The sequence below is a fragment of the Triticum dicoccoides genome, chromosome 5A, assembly GCF_002162155.2.
Source record: "Triticum dicoccoides isolate Atlit2015 ecotype Zavitan chromosome 5A, WEW_v2.0, whole genome shotgun sequence".
Classification (NCBI taxonomy): domain Eukaryota; kingdom Viridiplantae; phylum Streptophyta; class Magnoliopsida; order Poales; family Poaceae; genus Triticum; species Triticum dicoccoides.
The window spans coordinates 528,574,089-528,596,536 of NC_041388.1; positions in this window are offsets into that span (position 1 = coordinate 528,574,089).

Genomic DNA, 22,448 nt, shown 5'->3' on the forward strand with positions numbered 1-22,448 from the left:
AGCACTAGAGCAAAACTATAAAACTCAAAAGATATAAGTGAAGCACTAGAGTAAAACTATAGAGCTCAAAAGATATAAGTGAAGCACATAGAGTATTCTATCAAATTCCAAATTATGTATGGATCTCTCAAAAGGTGTGTACAACAAGGATGATTGTGGTAGACTAACAAGAAAAGACTGAAATCATAAAAGACGCTCCAAGCGAAACACATATCATGTGGTGAATAAAAATATAGCTCCACGTAAAGTTACCGATAGAAGTAGACGAAAGAGGGGATGCCTTCCGGGGCATCCCCAAGCTTTGGCTTTTAGGTGTCCTTAGATTATCTTGGGGGTGGCATGGGCATCCCCAAGCTTAGGCTCTTGCCACTCCTTGTTCCATAATCCATCAAATCTTTACCCAAAACTTAAAAACTTCACAACACAAAACTTAAAGTGGAAAATCTCGTGAGCTCCGTTAGCGAAAGAAAACAAAAGACCACTTCAAGGTACTGTAATGAACTCATTTTTTATTTATATTGGTGTTAAACCTACTGTATTCCAACTTCTCTATGGTTTATAAACTATTTTACTAGCCATAGGTTCATCAAAACAAGCAAACAACACACAAAAAACAGAATCTTTCAAAAACAGAACAGTCTGTAGTAATCTGTAGCTAGCGCAAGATCTGGAACCCCAAAAATTCTAAAATAAATTTCTGTACGTGAGTAATTTATCTATTAATCATCTTCAAAAATAATTAACTAAATAGCACGTTCTAAATAAAAATGACAGCAGTTCTCATGAGTGTTAAAGTTTCTGTTTTTTACAGCAAGTTCAACAAGACTCTCCCCAAGTCTTCCCAACGGTTCTACTTGGCAAAAATACTAATTAAACACAAAAACACAACCAAAATAGAGGCTAGATAAATTATTTATTTAATAGCATCAAGGATAAATATTGGGTTGACTCCCAACAAGCGCTTTTCTTTAAAGCCTTATAGCTAGGAATTGATAATTTCAATGATGCTCACATGAAAGACAAGAATTGAAGCACAAAGAGAGCATCATAAAACAAGTGACAAACACATCTAAGTCTAACATACTTCCTATGCATAGGAATTTTATAGGCAAACAAATTGTCAAGGCAGGCAAAAACTAGCATATGCAAGGAAGCGGAAAGAAACAATAGCAATCTCAACATAAGAGAGGTAATTTAGTAACATGAAAATTTCTACCACCATATTTTCCTCTCTCATTATAATTGCATGAGGGATCATAAGCAAATTCAACAAAATAGCTATCACACAAAATATTTTCAACACGATCCATATGCATGCAAAGTTAACACTCTTCCAAAATAGTGGGATTAACATTAACTAAAGTCATGACCTTTCCAGACCCACTTTTATCAAAAAAATTCATAAGATTGAACATTCTCCAAATATGTGGGATCTAAAGTTGACACTCTTCCAAACCCACTTTCAGTAATATTGCAAACACTATTATCAATCTCATATTCATCATGGGGCTTAAATAAATTTTCAATACCATAAGAAGAATCACCCTAATCATGATCATTACAACAAGTAGTAGGCATAACAAAACTAGCATCCCCAAGCTTAGGGTTTTGCATATTATTAGCACAATTGACATCAAGAGAATTTATAGTAAAATCATTGCAATCATGCTTTCTATTCAAAGATCTATCGTGAATCGCTTCATAAAGTAATTCATCACACTTTTCAGATTCACGAATTTCAAGCAAAACTTCATAAAGATAATCTAGTGCACAAAACTCACTAGCAATTGGTTCATCATAATTGGATCTCTTAAAAAGATTAGAAAGTGGATGAGGATCCATAGATCTTAGGTTCTCTGTTTAGTAATAAATAAACAACTATCCAACCATACGAGCAAACAAGAAACGGCAAAAAGAGGCAAACGGGAAAGAGAGGGATGATAGAGAGAGACAGAGAGGGCGAATAAAACGGCAAGGGTGGAGTGCGGGGAGAGGAAAATGAGAGGCAAATGGAAAATAATGTAATGCAGGAGATAAGGGTATGTGATGGGTACTTGGTATGTTGACTTTTGCGTGGACCTCCCCGGCAACGGCGCCAGAAATTCTTCTTGCTACCTCTTGAGCACTGAGTTGGATTTCCCCGAAGAGGAGAGGATGATGCAGCAAAGTAGTGTAAGTATTTCCCTCAATTTTTGAGAACCAAGATATCAATCCAGTAGGAGGCTACGCGCGAGTCCCTCGTACCTACACAAAAACAATAGCTCAACGCAACCAACGCGCTTAGGGGTTGTCAATTCCTTCACGGTCACTTACGAAAGTGAGATCTGATAGAGATGATAAATAATATTTTTGGTATTTTTGGTGTAGAGATGCAAAGTGAAAAGTAAAAAAGCAAAGCAATAATAAAGTGATGAAGATTGATATGATGAGAAAGAGACCCGGGGGCCATAGGGTTCACTAGTGGCTTCTCTCAAGAGCATAAGTATTCTACGGTGGGTGAACAAATTACTGTTGAGCAATTGACAGAAATGAGCATAGTTATGAGAATATCTAGGTATGATCATGTATATAGGCATCACGTCCGAGACAAGTAGACCGACTCATGCCTGCATCTACTACTATTACTCCACTCATCGACCGCTATCCAGCATGCATCTAGAGTATTAAGTTAAAAACAGAGTAACGCCTTAAGCAAGATGACATGATGTAGAGGGATAGTTTCATGCAATATGATAAAACCCCCATCTTGTTATCCTCGATGGCAACAATACAATACGTGCCTTGCTGCCCCTTCTGTCACTGGGAAAGGACACCGCAAGATCGAACCCAAAGCTAAGCACTTCTCCCATGTCAAGAAAAACCAATCTAGTAGGCCAAACCAAACTGATAATTCGAAGAGACTTGCAAACATAACCAATCATACATAAAAGAATTCAGAGAAGATTCAAATATTATTCATAGATAGACTGGATCATAAACCCACAATTCATCGATCTCAACAAACACACCGCAAAAAGAAGATTACATCGAATAGATCTCCACGAGAGAGGGGGAGAACATTGTATTGAGATCCAAAAAGAGAGAAGAAGCCATCTAGCTACTAACTATGGACCCGTAGGTGTGAAGTAAACTACTCACACTTCATCGGAGGGGATTGGATGATGATGTAGAAGCCCTCCGTGATCGATGCCCCCTCCGGCGGAGCTCCGGAACAGGCCCCAAGATGGGATCTCGTGGATGCAGAAAGTTGCAGCGGTGGAATTAGGTTTTTGGCTCCGTCCCTGATCGTTTGGGGGTACGTGGGTATATATAGGAGGAAGAAGTATGTCGGTGGAGCAACAGGGGGCCCACGAGGGTGGAGGGCGCGCCTGGGGGGGGGGCAGGCGTGCCCCCCTACCTCGTGGCCTCCTGTTAATTGGCTTGACGTATGGTCCAAGTCTCCTGAGTTGTATTCGATGAGAAAATCACGTTCCCGAAGGTTTCATTCCGTTTGGGCTCCATTTGATATTCCTTTTCTTCGAAACCCTAAAATAGGCAAGAAACAACAATTCTGGGCTGGGCCTCCAGTTAATAGGTTAGTCCCAAAAATAATATAAAAGTGGATAATAAAGCCCAATAATGTCCAAAACAGTAGATAATATAGCATGGAGCAATCAAAAATTATAGATATGTTGGAGACGTATCAGGCATGTCACATGTGTGTCCCTGACCTCAGTATTCTTAGGAGTGCTGTATTAGGAGACAAATATTATAATTTGGGGGCCATTATTGCACGTAGGTTGCATCTTAATAGATTTAATGAAGAATTCTTTGGTGGAATTTATGCAACCCGCATAGCTAATTTTCTTGGTGTAACCCTACATGAAGATGATATTGAGTTGCCTCCTGCTTATTTGGATTATGAGGCGATGGTTCGTCATCAGTTTGTTGAGAGGAACGATCAGTTCCTCCAGTACCGACTAATCTTTGACAGACGACACACCTATCACGTCGCTCTCCCTGCTTCTACTTTCTTTGACTTTTAGGCAAAAGGGAGATATTTTATAACCAGAGAGGAGGCGGAAAGAGTATAAGAGGAGAGCTAAGATAGCTCGCCTCCAAGCTGCAGCCCACGATGCAATGACTGTTGCATCGCAGTACGACCCCAACTATTATTATGGATATCTGCCAGGCCAACCGTGGTCATAGACCAACTTAGGCCAAAACCCTAAGCTTGGGGGAGTAGGTATTTCTCATTGACATTACATTTATGTTCACACACTCATTGCTAGATGCCGGTGCTCATACTTTTTCATTGTATCATCCATGCTAGTTTATTTTCCTTTTTATACTTTCTTCTTGTGTGTTTAATAAACCTTAAGAAAAACAAAAAAATTAGTTGTAGCTTTTAGTTAGTTTACTTTCCATGCCTGTAGTAGTAATTAAAAAGAAAACCCAAAAATATTTCCTGTTCTTCTTTTACTTCTTGGGAGCTTTCCCGTGTAAATAGTTTTATTTCTTTTCTTCTCTTTGGGGGTCCATAGGAGAAGACCATAATTAAATTGTTGAAGTAGCTCTTGTATGCATTATTGTTGATCTGACAAAAGAGCCCATATTGCCTTGTCTTCTCCTATTTATTAAATGCTTGCAGATTCCAGCTTAGTCCAATGCACATGCACTATTATTATTATTCACATCGTTCGGTCGTGCAAGTGAAAGGCAATTATGACGATATATGATGGACTGACTGATATGAGAAAACCTGGTATGAACTCGACCTCTCTTGTTTTTGTAAATATGATTAGTTCATCGTTCCTGATTCAACATATTATGAATAAACATGTTTGCAATGACAACTAGAGATCATAGTTTCTTGTGCCATGTTTGATTAGCTAGGAGCTTATAATGATTTACCTTGCGTGCCAACATGCTATTAAAATGGTTGTGATGTGGTATGATAGGGTGGTATCCTCCTCAGAATGATTTAAATGACTTGACTTGGCGCATGTTCACGCATGTAGTTGAAACAAAATCAACATAGCCTTCACGATATTTATGTTCATGGTGGATTATATCATACTCATGCTTGCATTCGGTGTTGATTAATTTTAATGCATGTTCATGACTGTTGTCGCTATCTAGCTGGTCGCTTCCCAGTCTTTTGCTAGCCTTCACCTGTACTAAGCGGGACTACTGCTTGTGCATCCAACTCCATAATCCCCAAAGTCATTCCATATGAGTCCACCATACCTACCTATATACGGTATCTACCTGCCGTTCCAAGTAAATTTGTATGTGCCAAACTCTAAACCTTCAAATAAATATCCTGTTTTGTATGCTCAAATAGCTCATGTATCAACAAGGGTTGTCTGTATCTTCCATGTTAGGCGGGTTATTCTCAAAAGGAGTGGACTCCGCTCCTCACTCACGAGAAAGTGGCTGGTCACCGGGATTCCCAGTCCCATGCTTTATGCAAATCAAATCAAAGTAATTGCAAACAAAACTCCCCCTGGGACTCTTGTTAGTTGGAGGCACTCGTTATTTCGAGCAAGCCATGGATTGATGCTTGTTTGTGGAGGGGGAGTATAAACTTTACCATTCTGTTTGGGAACCGCCTATAATGTGTGTAGCATGGAAGATATTGCCATCTCTTGGTTGTTATGTTAACAATGAAAGTATATCGCTCAAAATATTATTCATCTATATTTCAAAACCGAGCTCTGGCACCTCTACAAATCACTGCTTCCCTCTGCGAAGGGCCTATCTATTTACTTTCATGCCGAGACATCATCCTCTTATTAAAAGGCACCAGTTGGAGAGCACCACTGTCATTTGCATTCAATATTGTTAGTTTACATTGAGTATGACTTGACTAGATCTCTTTTACCATGAATTACAATGTCTAGTCAGTCCTTGATCTTTAAAGATGCTCTGCATTTATGTTTTGAGGTCTCAGAAAGGGCTAGCGAGATACCATCTTGTTATATCATATTATGATTGTTTTGAGAAAGTGTTGTCATCCGAGATTTATTATTATTGCTTGCTAGCTGATTATGCCATTGATATGAGTAAACATGAGACTTGTGCGTTATTGTGAATGTGGTTAGTTCATAATCTCGTTAGCTGACTTTACATATTTACAACAACAAGAGCAAACAGAGTTTGTAAAAGTTTTTCTTTATCACTTTCAGTTTATCAACTGAATTGCTTGAGGATAAGCAAGGGTTTAAGCTTGGGGGAGTTGATACGTCTCCGTCGTATCTACTTTTCCAAACGCTTTTGCCCTTGTTTTGGACTCTAACTTGCATGATTTGAATGGAACTAACCCGGGCTGACGCTGTTTTCAGCAGAATTACCATGGTGTTATTTATGTGCAGAAACGAAAGTTCTCGGAATGACCTGAAACTTCATGGAACAACTTTTTGGACATAATAAAAAATCCTTGCAAAAGATGAAGGCCATGTTGGGGAACATAGTAATTTCAAAATTTTCCTACGCAAACGCAAGATCATGGTGATGCACAGCAACGAGAGGGGAGAATGTTGTCTACGTACCCTTGTAGACCGAAAGCGGAAGCGTTAGCACAACGCGGTTGATGTAGTCGTACGTCTTCACGATCCGACCGATCCAAGTACCGAACGCACGGCACCTCCGAGTTCAGCACACGTTCAGCTCGATGACGTCCCGCGAACTCCGATCCAGCAGAGCTTCACGGGAGAATTCCGTCAGCACGACGGCGTGGTGACGGTGATGATGTTGCTACCGACGCAGGGCTTCGCCTAAGCACCACTACGATATGACCAAGGTGGAATATGGTGGAGGGGGGGCACCGCACACGGCTGGGAAAGATCAACTGATCAACTTGTGTATCTATAGGTGCCCCTGCCCCTATATATAAAGGAGCAAGGGGTGAGGCCGGCCGGCCCTCTATGGGCGCGCCAGGAGGAGAAGTCCTCCTCCTAGTAGGAGTAGGACTCCCCTTTCCTACTCCTACTAGGAGGAGGAAAGGAAGGAGGAGAAGGAGAAGGAAGGAGAGGGAGGAAAAGGAGGAAAGGGGGGCCGGCCCCCTAGTCCAATTCAGTTTGGGCTAGGGGGGTCGCGCGCCCTGCCTCCTCTCTTCCACCACTTGGCCCATGAGGCCCATTACTTCTTCCTCGTATTCTCGTAACTCCCCGGTACCCCCGAAAATACCCGAATCACTTGGAACCTTTCTGATGTCCGAATATAGTCGTCCAATATATCGATCTTTACGTCTCGACCATTTCGAGACTCCTCGTCATGTCCCGGTCTCATCCGGGACTCCGAAGTACCTTCAGTACATCAAATCACATAAACTCATAATACAATCATCACCAAAACTTTAAGCGTGCGGACCCTACGGGTTCGAGAACTATGTAGACATGACCGAGACATGTCTCTGGCCAATAACCAATAGCGGAACCTGGATGCTCATATTGGCTCCCACATATTCTACAAAGATCTTTATCGGTCAGACCGCATAACAACATATGTTGTTCCCTTTGTCATCGGTATGTTACTTGCCCGAGATTTGATCGTCGGTATCTCAATACCTAGTTCAATCTCGTTACCGGCAAGTCTCTTTACTCGTTCCATAATACATCATTCCGCAACTAACTCATTAGTTGCAATACTTGCAAGGCTTAAGTGATGTGCATTACCGAGAGGGCCCAGAGATACCTCTCCGATAATCGGAGTGACAAATCCTAATCTCGAAATACGCCAACCCAACAAATACCTTTGGAGACACCTGTAGAGCACCTTTATAATCACCCAGTTACGTTGTGACGTTTGGTAGCACACAAAGTGTTCCTCCGGTAAACGGGAGTTGCATAATCTCATGTTGCATAATCTCATAGTCATAGGAACATGTATAAGTCATGAAGAAATCAATAGCAACAAACTAAATGATCAAGTGCTAAGCTAACGGAATGGGTCAAGTCAATCACATCATTCTCCTAATAATGTGATCCCGTTAATCAAATGACAACTCATGTCTATGGTTAGGAAACATAACCATCTTTGATCAAGGAGCTAGTCAAGTAGATGCATACTAGTGACACTCTGTTTGTCTATGTATTTACACATGTATTATGTTTCCGGTTAATACAATTCTAGCATGAATAATAAACATTTATCATGATACAAGGAAATAAATAATATCTTTATTATTGCCTCTAGGGCATATTTCCTTCAGTCTCCCACTTGCACTAGAGTCAATAATCTAGTTCACATCGCCATGTGATTTAATACCAATAGTTCACATCACCATGTGATTAACACCCATAGTTCACATCGACATGTGACCAACACCCAAAGGGTTTACTAGAGTCAATAATCTAGTTCACATCGCTATGTGATTAACACCCAAAGAGTACTAAGGTGTGATCATGTTTTGCTTGTGAGAGAAGTTTAGTCAACGAGTCTGCCACATTCAGATCCGTATGTATTTTGCAAATTTCTATGTCAACAATGCTATGCACGGAGCTACTCTAGCTAATTTGTCCCACTTTCAATATGTATCCAGATTGAGACTTAGAGTCATCTGGATCAGTGTCAAAACTTGTATCGACGTAACCCTTTACGATGAACCTTTTGTCACCTCCATAATCGAGAAACATATCCTTATTCCACTAAGGATAATTTTGACCAATGTCCAGTGATCTACTCCTAGATCACTATTGTACTCCCTTGCCAAACTCGGGGCAGGGTATACAATAGGTCTGTTACACAACATGGCATACTTTATAGAACCTATGGCTGAGGCATAGGGAATGACTTTCATTCTCTCTCTATCTTCTGTCATGGTCGGGTTTTGAGTCTTACTCAACTTCACACCTTGTAACACATGCAAGAACTCCTTTTTGACTGTTCCATTTTGAACTACTTCAAAATCTTGTCAAGGTATGTACTCATTGAAAAACTTATCAAGTGTCTTGATCTATCTCTATAGATCTTGATGCTCAATATGTAAGCAGCTTCACCGAGGTCTTTCTTTGAAAAACTTCTTTCAAAAATTCCTTTATGCTTTGCAGAATAATTCTACATTATCTCCGATCAACAATATGTCATTCACATATACTTACCAGAAATGCTGTAATGCTCCCACTCACTTTCTTGTAAATACAGGCTTCACCGCAAGTCTATATAAAACTATATGCTTTGATCAACTTATCAAAGCGTATATTCCAACTCTGAGATGCTTGCACCAGTCCATAGATGGATCGCTAGAGCTTGCATATTTTGTTAGTACCTTTAGGATTGACAAAACCTTCTGGTTGCATCATATACAACTCTTCTTTAATAAATCCATTAAAGAATGCAGTTTTGTTTATCCATTTGCCAGATTTCATAAAATGCGGCAAATGCTAACATGATTCAGACAGACTTAAGCATAGATACGAGTGAGAAACTCTCATCGTAGTCAACACCTTGAACTTGTCGAAAACCTTTTTGCGACAATAGCTTTGTAGATAGTAACACTACTATCAGCGTCCGTCTTCCTCTTGAAGATCCATTTAATCTCAATGGCTCACCGATCATTGGGCAAGTCAATCAAAGTCCATACTTTGTTCCCATACATGGATCTCATCTCAGATTTCATGGCCTCAAGCCATTTCGCGGAATCTGGGCTCATCATCGCTTCCTCATAGTTCATAGGCTCGTCATGGTCAAGTAACATGACCTCCAGAACAGGATTACCGTACCACTCTGGTGCGGATCTCACTCTGGTTTACCTACAGGTTCGGTAGTAACTTGATCTGAAGTTACATGATCATCATCATTAGCTTCCTCACTAATTGGTATAGTAGTCACAGGAACAGATTTCTGTGATGAACTACTTTCCAATAAGGGAGCAGGTACAGTTACCTCATCAAGTTCTACTTTCCTCCCACTCACTTCTTTCGAGAGAAATTCCTTCTCTAGAAAGGATCCATTCTCAGCATTGAATATCTTGCCTTCAGATCTGTGATAGAAGGTGTACCCAACATTTTCTTTTGGGTATCCTATGAAGACGCACTTCTCCGATTTGGGTTTGAGATTATCAGGTTGAAACTTTTTCACATAAGCATTGCAACCTCAAACTTTAAGAAACGACAACTTAGGTTTCTTGCCAAACCATAGTTCATACGGTGTCGTCTCAACGGATTAAGATGGTGCCCTATTTAACGTGAATGTAGCTGTCTCTAATGCATAACCTCAAAACTATAGTGGTTAATCGATAAGAAACATCATACTTTGCACTATATATAATAATAGTACAGTTATGACGTTCGGACACACCATTATGCTGTGGTGTTCCAGGTGGCACGATTTTGTGAAACTATTCCACATTGTTTTAATTGAAGACCAAACTCATAACTCAAATATTTGTCTCTGTGATCAGATCATAGAAAACTTTATTTTCTTGTTACGATGATTTTCCACTTCACTCTGAAGTTTTTGAACTTTTCAAATGTTTCTGACTTATGTTTGATCAAGCAGATATACCCATATCTGCTCAAATCATCTTTGAAGGTTAGAAAATAACGATACCCGCCGCGAGCCTCAACATTCATCGGACTGCATACATCAGTATGTATTATTTCCAATAAGTCAGTTGCTTGCTCCATTGTTCCGGAGAACGAAGTCTTAGTCATCTTGCCCATGAGGCATGGTTCGCAAGCAACAACTGATTCATAATCAAGTGATTCCAAAAGCCCATCAGCATGAATTTTCTTCATGCGCTTTACACCTATATGACCTAAACGACAGTGCCACAAATAAGTTGCACTATCATTATTAACTTTGCATCTTTTGGCTTAAATATTATGAAAATGTGTATCACCACGATCGAGATCTAACAAACCATTTTCATTGGGTGTATGACCATAGAAGGTTTTATTCATGTAAACAGAACAACAATTATTCTCTAACTTACATGAATAATCGTATTGCAATAAACATGATCCAATCATATTTATGCTCAACGCAAACACCAAATAACATTTATTTAGGTTCAAAACTAATCCCGAAAGTATAGGGAGTGTGCGATGATGATCATATCAATCTTGGAACCACTTCCAACACACATCGTCACTTCACCCTTAACTAGTCTTTGTTTATTTTGCAACTCCTGTTTCGAGTTACTACTCTTAGCAACTGAACCAGTATCAAATACCGATGGGTTGCTACGAACACTAGTAAAATACACATCAACAATCTGTATATCAAATATACCTTTGTTCACTTTGCCATCCTTCTTATTCGCCAAATACTTGGGGCAGTTCCGCTTCCAGTGACCAGCCCCTTTGCAGTAGAAACACTTAGTCTCAGGCTTAGGACCAGACTTGGGCTTCTTTACTTGAGCAGCAACTTGCTTGCCGTTCTTCTTGAAGCTCCCTTTCTTTTCCTTTGCCCTTTTCTTGAAACTAGTGGTCTTGTTAATCATCAACACTTGATGCTCCTTTTTGATTTCTACCTTCATCGATTTCATCATCATGAAAAGCTTGGGAATCGTTTTCATCATCCCTTGCATACTATAGTTCATCACGAAGTTCTACTAACTTGGTGATGGTGACTAGAGAATTCTGTCAATCACTATTTTATCTGGAAGATTAACTCCCACTTGATTCAAATGATTGTAATCTGAACACATGCTCACTGCTAGAGCTATTCTCCTCCATCTTTTACCTATAGAACTTGTTGGAGACTTCATATCTCTCAACTCGGGTATTTTCTTGAAATATTAACTTCAACTCCTGGAACATCCATATGACCCATGACGTTCAAAACGTCTTTGAAGTCCCGATTCTAAGATGTTAAGCATGGTGCACTAAACTATCATGTAGTCATCATATTGAGCTAGCCAAACGTTCATGACATCTGCATCTGCTCCTGCAATAGGTCTGTCACCTAGCGGTGCATTAAGGACATAATTCTTCTGTGCAGCAATGAGGATAAACCTGAGATCACGGATCCAATCCGCATCATTGCTACTAACATCTTTCAACTTAGTTTTCTCTAGGAACATATCAAAAAATAAAACAGGGGAGCTAAACGCGAGCTATTGATCTACAACATAGATATGCTAATACTACCAGGACTAAGTTCATGATAAATTTAAGTTCAATTAATCATATTACTTAAGAACTCCCACTTAGAAAGACATCCCTCTAATCTTCTAAGTGATCACGTGATCCAAATCAACTAAACCATAACCGATCATCACGTGAAATGGAGTAGTTTTCAATGGTGAACATCACTATGTTGATCATATCTACTATATGATTCACGCTCGACCTTTCGGTCTCAGTGTTCCGAGGCCATATCTGCATATGCTAGGCTCGTCAAGTTTAACCTGAGTATTCTGCGTGTGCAAAACTGGCTTGCACCCGTTGTAGATGGACGTAGAGCTTATCACATCCGATCATCACGTGGTGTCTGGGCACGACGAACTTTGGCAACAGTGGTACTCCGGGAGAACACTTTTATCTTGAAATTTAGTGAGAGATCATCTTATAATGCTACCGTCAATCAAAGCAAGATAAGGTGCATCAAAGATAAACATCACATGCAATCAATATAAGTGATATGATATGGTCATCATCATCTTGTGCTTGTGATCTCCATCTTCGAAGCACCTTCATGATCACCATCATCACCGGCGCGACACCTTGATCTCCATCGTAGCATCGTTGTCGTCTCGCCAATCTTATGCTTCCATGACTATCACTACCGCTTAGTGATAAAGTAAAGCATTATAGGGCGATTGCATTGCATACAATAAAGCGACAACCATATGGCTCCTGCCAGTTGCCGATAACTCGGTTACAAAACATGATCATCTCATACAATAAAATTTAGCATCATGTCTTGACCATATCACATCACAACATGCCCTGCAAAAACAAGTTAGACGTCCTCTACTTTGTTGTTGCAAGTTTTACGTGGCTGCTACGGGCTTAGCAAGAATCGTTCTTACCTACGCATCAAAACCACAACGATAGTTTGTCAAGTTGGTGCTGTTTTAACCTTCGCAAGGACCGGGCGTAGCCACACTCGGTTCAACTAAAGTTGGAGAAACTGACACCCGCCAGCCACCTGTGTGCAAAGCACATCGATAGAACAAGTCTCGCGTAAGCGTACGCGTAATGTAGGTCTGGGCCGCTTCATACAACAATACCGCCGAACCAAAGTATGACATGCTGGTAAGCAGTATGACTTATATCGCCCACAACTCACTTGTGTTCTACTCGTGCATATAACATCAACGCATAAAACCTCGCTCGGATGCCACTGTTGGGTAACGTAGTAATTTCAAAATTTTCCTACGCACACGCAAGATCATGGTGATGCATAGCAACGAGAGGGGAGAGTGTTGTCTACGTACCCTTGTAGACCGAAAGCGGAAGCATTAGCACAACGCGGTTGATGTAGTCGTATGTCTTCACGATCCGACCGATCCAAGTAGCGAACGCACGGCACCTCCGAGTTCAGCACACGTTCAGCTCGATGACGTCCCGCAAACTCCGATCCAGCAGAGCTTCACGGGAGACTTCTGTCAGCATGACGACGTGGTGACGGTGATGATGTTGCTACCGACGCAGGGCTTCCCCTAAGCATCGCTATGATATGACCGAGGTGGAATATGGTGGAGGGGGCACCGCACACGACTGGGAGAGATCAACTGATCAACTTGTGTGTCTAGAGGCGCCCCCCTGCCCCTGTATATAAAGGAGTAAGGGGGAGGCCGGCCAGCCCTCTATGGGCGCGCCAGGAGGAGGAGTCCTCCTCCTAGTAGGAGTAGGACTCCCCTTTCCTACTCCTACTAGGAGGAGGAAAGGAAGGAGGAGAAGGAGAAGGAAGGAGAGGGAGGAAAAGGAGGAAAGGGGGGCCGACCCCCTAGTCCAATTCGGTTTGGGCTAGGCGGGGCGCGCGCCCTGCCTCCTCTCTTCCACCACTCTGCCCATGAGGCCCATTACTTCTTCCTCGTATTCCCGTAACTCCCCGGTACCCTCGAAAATACCCGAATCACTCGGAACCTTTCCGATGTCCGAATATAGTCGTACAATATATCGATCTTTACGTCTCGACCATTTCGAGACTCCTCGTCATGTCCCCGATCTCATCCAGGACTCCGAACTACCTTCGGTACATCAAATCACATAAACTCATAATACAATCGTCACCGAAACTTTAAGCGTGCGGACCCTACGGGTTCGAGAACTATGTAGACATGTCTCCGGCCAATAACCAATAGCGGAACCTGGATGCTCATATTAGCTCCCACATATTCTACGAAGATCTTTATCGGTCAGACCGCATAACAACATACATTGTTCCCTTTGTCATCGGTATGTTACTTGCCCGAGATTTGATCGTCGGTATCTCAATACCTAGTTCAATCTCGTTACCGGCAAGTCTCTTTACTCGTTTCGTAATACATCATTCCACAACTAACTCATTAGTTGCAATGCTTGCAAGGCTTAAGTGATGTGCATTACCGAGAGGGCCCAGAGATACCTCTCCGACAATCGGAGTGACAAATCCTAATCCCGAAATACGCCAACCCAACAAATACCTTTGGAGACACATGTAGAGCACCTTTATAATCACCCAGTTATGTTGTGACGTTTGGTAGCACACAAAGTGTTCCTCCGGTAAACGGGAGTTGCATAATCTCATAGTCATAGGAACATGTATAAGGGCCAGTTCTTTTGGGCGATTCTCCCAGAATCGCCCCCCTCCCTAGCTTCTTTCAGAATCGCCACTTCATATATTTTTTACAATCCTATTTAGTTAAGGTCTAATTATCTAGGATTGTAAAAAATATATAGAGTGGTGATTCTGAGAGAAGCTGGGGAGGGGGACGATTCTGGGAGAATCGTCGAAAAGAACTGGCCCTAAGTCATGAAGAAAGCAATAGCAACAAACCAAACGATCAAGTGCTAAGCTAACGGAATGGGTCAAGTAAATCACATCATTCTCCTAATGATGTGATCCCGTTAATCAAATGACAACTCATGTGTACGGTTAGGAAACATAACCATCTTTGATCAACGAGCTAGTCAAGTAGAGGCATACTAGTGACACTCTGTTTGTCTATGTATTCACACATGTATCATGTTTCCGGTTAATACAATTCTAGCATGAATAATAAACATTTATCATGATATAAGGAAATAAATAATATCTTTATTATTGCCTCTTGGGCATATTTCCTTCAGGCCAGGGGCCCATGACCTGTCCACGAGGGTGGGGGCGCGCCCCCTACCTCGTGGGCCCCCTGGAGCTCCTCCGACCTCAACTCCAACTCTATATATTTGATTTCGGGGAGAGAAAAATTAGGGAGAAGAATTCATCGCGTTTTATGATACGGAGCCACCGCCAAGCCCTAAAACCTCTCGGGAGGGCTGATCTGGAGCCCGTTCGGGGCTCCGGAGAGGGGAATCCATCGCCATCGTCATCATCAACCATCCTCCATCACCAATTTCATGATGCTCACCGCCGTGCGTGAGTAATTCCATCGTAGGCTTGCTGGATGGTGATGGGTTGGATGGGATCTATCATATAATCGAGTTAGTTTTGTTAGGGTTTGATCCCTAGTATCCACTATGTTCTGAGATTGATGTTGCTATGACTTTGCTATGCTTAATGCTTGTCACTAGGGCCCGAGTGCCATGATTTCAGATCTGAACCTATTATGTTTTCATCAATATATGAGAGTTCTTGATCCTATCTTGCAAGTCTATAGTCACCTATTATGTGTTATGATCCGTTAACACCGAAGTGACAATAATCGGGATACTTACTGGTGATGACCGTAGTTTGAGGAGTTCATCTATTCACTATGTGTTAATGCTTTGTTCCGGTACTCTATTAAAAGGAGGCCCTAATATCCCTTAGTTTCCATTAGGACCCCGCTGCCACAGGTGGGTAGGACAAAAGATGTCATGCAAGTTCTTTTCCATAAGCACGTATGACTATATTCGGAATACATGCCTACATTACATTGATGAAGTGGAGCTAGTTCTGTGTCACCCTATGTTATGATTGTTACATGATGAACCGCATCCGGCATAATTCTCCATCACTGATCCATTGCCTACGAGCTTTCCATATATTGTTCTTCGCTTATTTACTTTTCCATTGCTATTGCTATCATCACTACAAAATACCAAAAACATTACTTTTGCTACCGTTACCTTTTGCTACCGTTACCACTACTATCATATTACTTTGCTACTAAATACTTTACTGCAGATATTAAGTTTCCAGGTGTGGTTGAATTGACAACTCAGCTGCTAATACTTGAGAATATTCTTTGGCTCCCCTTGTGTCGAATCAATAAATTTGGGTTGAATACTCTACCCTTGAAAACTGTTGCGATCCCTATACTTGTGGGTTATCAACCACCTCGGAAGCAGTCCGGCATAAAGCTTGGACGCTAGTGGATGGCTCCATAGAGGGCATTTTCGGCATTAAGCTCAGCCGAGCTCCTTCAACTTTGACAAACCGAGGTGGTCTATGACACCTCGTATGCAAACGGGATGTTGGAGCTTGGCTTCAAAAAGACACCTCGAATGCAGTCACGAATAGGAGATCGGCTGTAAGAGGACTGCTACTTCTTGAGTGTGCGTTGATTTTTCTCTTCAAAAGGAAAGGGTGATGCAGCAAAGTAGAGATAAGTATTTCCCTCGGTTAAGAAGTATCAATCCAGTAGGAGGCACAAGCAAGTCTCTAATCTATGCACAGAGAGTATTAAGTTCATAAAAACGGAGTAACGCCTTAAGTAAGATGACATGATGTAGCGGGATAAACTCAAGCAATATGATGAAAACCCTATTTTTTACCCTTGATGGCAACAATACAATACATGCCTCGCTACCCCTACTATGTCACTGGGTGAGGACACCGCAAGATTGAACCCAAAACTAAGCACCTCTCCCATTGCAAGAAAAACCAATCTAGTTGACCAAACCAAACCGATAATTCGAAGAGAAATACAAACATATTTGATCATGCATAAAAGAGTTCAGAAAAGACTCAAATAATATTCATAGATAATCTGATCATAAATCCATAATTCATCGGATCTCGACAAACACACTGCAAAAGAATATTACATCAGATAGAACTCCAAGAACATCGAGGAGAGCATGGTATTGAAGATCATAGAGAGAGAGAGAGTAGAAGCCATCTAGCTACTAGCTATGGACCCTTAGGTCCGTGGTAAACTTCTCATGCTTCATCAAAAGAGCAGCAAGGTTGATGTACATGCCCTCGATGATCGAAACCCCCTCGGGTAGGGTGCCAGAAAAGGCCCCAAGATGGTATCTCAAGGGAACAGAGGCTTGCGGCGGTGGAAAAGTATTATGGTGGATCCTTCTAATGGTTTGGGAATATTTGGGAATCTATAGTGCAAGAATTAGGGTTAGAGGACACCCAAGGGACCCACAAACCCTCAGCCCCCCTGGGTGCACCTAGGAGGCTTGTGGCCTCCTCGGGACTCCTCTGGACCCCTCTCCAAGTCTTCTGGTCCAAGAAAAATCATCGCGAAAGTTTTATTCCGTTTGGACTCCGTTTGATATTCCTTTTCAGTAAAACTCAAAAAAGGAAAAAAAACAGAAACTGGCACTGGGATCTAGGTTAATAGGTTAATCCCAAAAATAATATAAAATAGCATATTAATGCATATAAAACATCCAAAATAGATGATATAATAAATGGAACAATCAAATAGATACGTTGGGGACGTATCAAGGACACCGTTGCTTGGGAAAAACTTCAAAACCATGGTGCGGCGTAAAAATAATAAGGCACTGATAAAGGCCGAGAACTTAAAGGGGCTCATCAGATGCCCGACATGTGAACTCCTTGGATACACCTCGGCGATCCTCAAGATCGGAGATGGGAAGATTTATTGAATCAGCTTTCATGACTGAAGACGAATAGCAGTTCGGAAGAACCGATGAGCGTCCCCAACTTGAAGACTGATTCAAGGGGCTACAGATGGAGCCCTGTACTAGGGGGCACTCACCACGTCGTCTCCAGACCAAGTGGATCAGGACAAGGTCCCCCATGGCGGTTCACTAATGGGCCACTTCAGGGAGCCCATGACGAATACAAGTAAGATTCCACAAGGCTTGGCGCCCAAGACGAGGATTCCCCCAAACCCTAGGCCTCAGGTGAATTATATAAACCGAGGCCAGGCCAGTCAATAGATGATCATATTATAACTTAGATCAATAATCTTGTGGTAGATACATGTACTATGTACTATCCCCATATGAATACAATCCAAAGCAGGACGTAGGGTATTACCTCTTTGAGAGGTCCCGAACCTGGATAAAATCATGTGTCCATGTTACCATCGCTCCAAGGCGCCTAGCTTAGGACTCCTACCTCGAGATACGTCGGATTTAGCACCAACAGATGGCGAGAAGATGTTTATCCCTTCTTGAAGGTGTTGCTCGGGAGAAGTGGACTTGGTCATATCTGTTTAATTCATATCTTGTAATGTAGAGGCCGGGGATTTCAACCTCCTTTAAATAAATCATCCTTCACTGATCGGGAGAGGACATTAATAGAATCCATGATAGGGCTTCCAATCATTGTTGGGTGCTCACATTTGCGCCTAGGTAGATAGATGAAAGAGTTGTGCCTATTTGGTCATTCTCACAGCTTACTAGTTGTTGCGTGCTCACATGCGCACCCAGATAGATGAAAGAGTTATGCCTCTCTCTGGTCATTCTCAGGGGTTATTAGTTTTTTAAACGACAGAATAACAACACATACAACGTCGGTGGGATAAATTTCCGTAGATGGATTTAAAGCAAGGTAAAAGAGATGGGTTTGTTACCTTCTAAACTAACACATTTTTGTTGTATGCATTGTTGGGCATTCAACTACTTTATTCTTTTCATCCACAATAATAATCAAACCCCCTCGCCCACTACATCTATTGCACAATGTTTTTACTATTGTCCCCCCCCCCCACCGTAATCGTGCCAATGAAAAGAGTCAACTATTTATCATAATATAGATCTACAAATAATCATCAAAATTAATTAAGATCAATACATGTGAGAGTTCAATTAAAACCCAGTTGATAACCATCAATAACATAGTTGACCATAATCGTGTATGATAGAGGCGATTTGTGTCACACATGTGCGGGGGCAACCAGTTTGCCCGTGCGTTGTGGACCACACGATTGCATCAAAGTTTACAAACGCATTTGGTCCCTTGCATGTGTTTAGGCCTTAGTTACCTTAAATGGGGTCCATGCATGCAGCTTTTGGCAGAGGCTACATGCGCTTCCCACCCCATCTCCCATGTTTTTCATTTGACTTCCAAATTGAAGTCTATTATATATTTTATACTGAAAGTATTAATGTTTTCACCTGCAAAAAAAAGTCTTAATGTATCGTAGGCATATTCAAGTTCCTTGTTGCGAGGGCTTTGAAACAAGATAACTCTTGAATACGTTTTGTCTAGTTTTAGAAACTTCACCAAGTTTCAACTACTAAAACTTGATAGAAACAAATGAAAAATTCACTAACTTTGAGAAACTAAATTTAAACCCTAAACAATAAGCCCAAAGCCCCTAAACCGTAAAAGAACATGAAACTTGGTAAAAAAAACTTGATATTACAACTATCAAGTTTTAATATCTGAAACTTAATAATTTTAAAATTTATCAAATTGTACTCAAGAGTGATCTTGTTTGAAAGTTCTGGTTGCAAAGAACACAAATATTCATACGAAACTTAATTGGAACGAACAGTTCAAAAGATATAATAGATCCAAAATTGATATGAAACGAAAAAGTATATGATGTGTGGTGGGTGGAGCATCCAACTCTGCCACAACTCTACCCAAAGTTGTCAAATTTTGCATGCATGGACCTTTCCTAAAGCTGCTTATGGACTAAACACAAGCAGAGAATCAAACAACTTTGCGGATCGCAAAGCAATTGCATACCCTTGCGAATTTTTGTCATATATGACAACTCATATGAGCATACACACTGAAGTACAATGAAAGATATTACTGCATAGCATAGTCCTCGGTGAACTACTCACATTTCATCATGGGAGTGGCACAATCACGAATTTAGTGGAGTTGACCAATATTTGCCAAAATCCACAAATGGGTCAGTTTACGCTCTTTTTTCTTCTATTTGTCAAGTTGTTCTCGTTAGCGGTGCATGTGGACCCCGTGTGCCAGAGTGGAGTGTGTAAGACGGAGCATGCCAAGGTGCCTCTTCTTGTTCTTACTTTCCCGAGCCTTTTCAGATCACCCCTCCTATTTTCTCCTGATTTTTACTAAATTGTTACCTTTTCAATAGAACCCCAAAAGGTACCAAAGTTTACATACAAGTACATATTTGTTGATTAGTCATATAAAGTAATCAGCTTATTGATGACCCACAAGTATATGAGATCAATCGTAGTCATTTCAATAAGTAAGAGTGTCGAACCCAACAAGGAGCAGAAGGAAATGACAAGCGGTTTCCAGCAAGGTATTTTCTGCAAGCACTAAAATTGTCGGTAACAAATAGTTTGGTAGCAAGATAATTCGTAATGGGTAACAAGTAACAAGTATAACAAAAGTGTAGAAAGGTGGCACAATCCTTTTGGTAGCAATGGATAAGCTTGGACAAACTCTTATATAAAGCAAAGCGCTCCTGAGGACACATGAGAATTATCTTCAAATTAGTTTTCATCATGCTCATATGATTTGCGTTCGTTACTTTGATAATTTGATATGTGGGTGGACCGGTGCTTGGGTGTTATACTTACTTGGACAAGTCACCCACTTATGATTAGACCCTCTTGCAAGCATCCGCAACTATGAAAGAAGAAATAAGATAAATCTGACCATAGCATGAAACATGTGGATCCAAATCAGCCCCTTACGAAGCAACACACAAACTAGGGTTTAACCTTCTGTCACTCTAGCAACCCATCATCTAGTTGCAACCTTCCAATGCCTCCCCCTAGGCCCAAATCATGGTGAAGTGTCATGTAGTCAACGTTCACATAACACCACTAGAGGAAAGACAACATACATCTCATCAAAATATCGAACATATACCAAATTCACGTGATTACATATAACAAGACTTCTCCCATGTCCTCGGGAACAAAAGTAACTACTCACAAAGCATGTTCTTGATCAAGATCAAATGGGTATTGAATATCATTAAGGATATGAACATATGATCATTCACCAAATAAACCAACTAGCATCAACTACAAGGAGTAATCAACACTACTAGCAACCCACTGGTACCAATCGAGGTTTTGAGACAAAGATTGAATACAAGAGATGAACTAGGGTTAGAGAGGAGATGGTGCTGGTGAAGATGTTGATGAAGATTGGTCCTCCTACGATGAGAGGATCGTTGGCGATGACGATGGCTTCGATTTCCCCCTCCGGGAGGGAAGTTTCCCCGGCGGAATCACTCCGCCGGAGCCCTAGATTTTTTCTGCCCAGGTTCTGCCTCGAGATGGCGGCACTTCGTCCCAAAAGCCTCCTTATGATTTTTTCTAGGTCAAAACCCTTCATATAGCAGAAGATGGGCACCGGAGCCTGGCCAGGGGGCCACAAGCTCACGGGCCTACCCTGGGGGGTAAGTCACGCCCCCCAGGCTTGTGGCCACCTAGTGGGTCCCCTTCTGGTCTTTCTTCGCCCAATATTTTTTATATATTCCAGAACAATTCTCCGTAAAGTTTTAGGACATTTGGAGTTGTGCAGAATAGGTATATCAGATTTGCTCCTTTCCGGTCCAGAATTACAGTTGCCAACATTCTTCATCTTCATATAATTCTTGCAAAATAAGAGAGAAAATGCATTAGAATTGTATCATAAAGTGAAATAGCAGTCCATGATGAAATAAATACCAACATAAAAACATGATGCAAAATGGACGTATCACTTATTAAGAGAAAAATGAAAGTAGACTTTAAATAAGAAATAGATACATCCATATCGTGGTTTTCACAACTAGTGATAAAAGCAAACTTATCCTCGTGCGTAGATACTTGATGGATTAATCATGATGGATTGCAGAAGTTAAGGGAATCACCTTTACACAATTGGGTGACAAAACAGAAAATTCTTCATGAAATATCCGAGCCATGGGATCTCCATCCAGCATACCAAAGTTCTCCTTTTCACAACATACCCCAAGAACTCTGACCTCTTCATCTTTGGTTGCACCATTCTTGTCTCACCGAGACATATCCTACATATGTGCCCATCGTTAATATTCTTGCTCGCTTTGGGGCCCTATCCTGTTCTAGATATGGCTACCGCCAGTCATATATTTATTCCCACCCATCTCTTTAGCCGTGCCCTATTTCAATGATGACCATGGTTGAACCCCTCTGGTCATAGGAAACATAGTTTCTTCTTGTGGTAGGTGCCCCCCTCCCCCCTAAGCCAACGCACCGTGACCC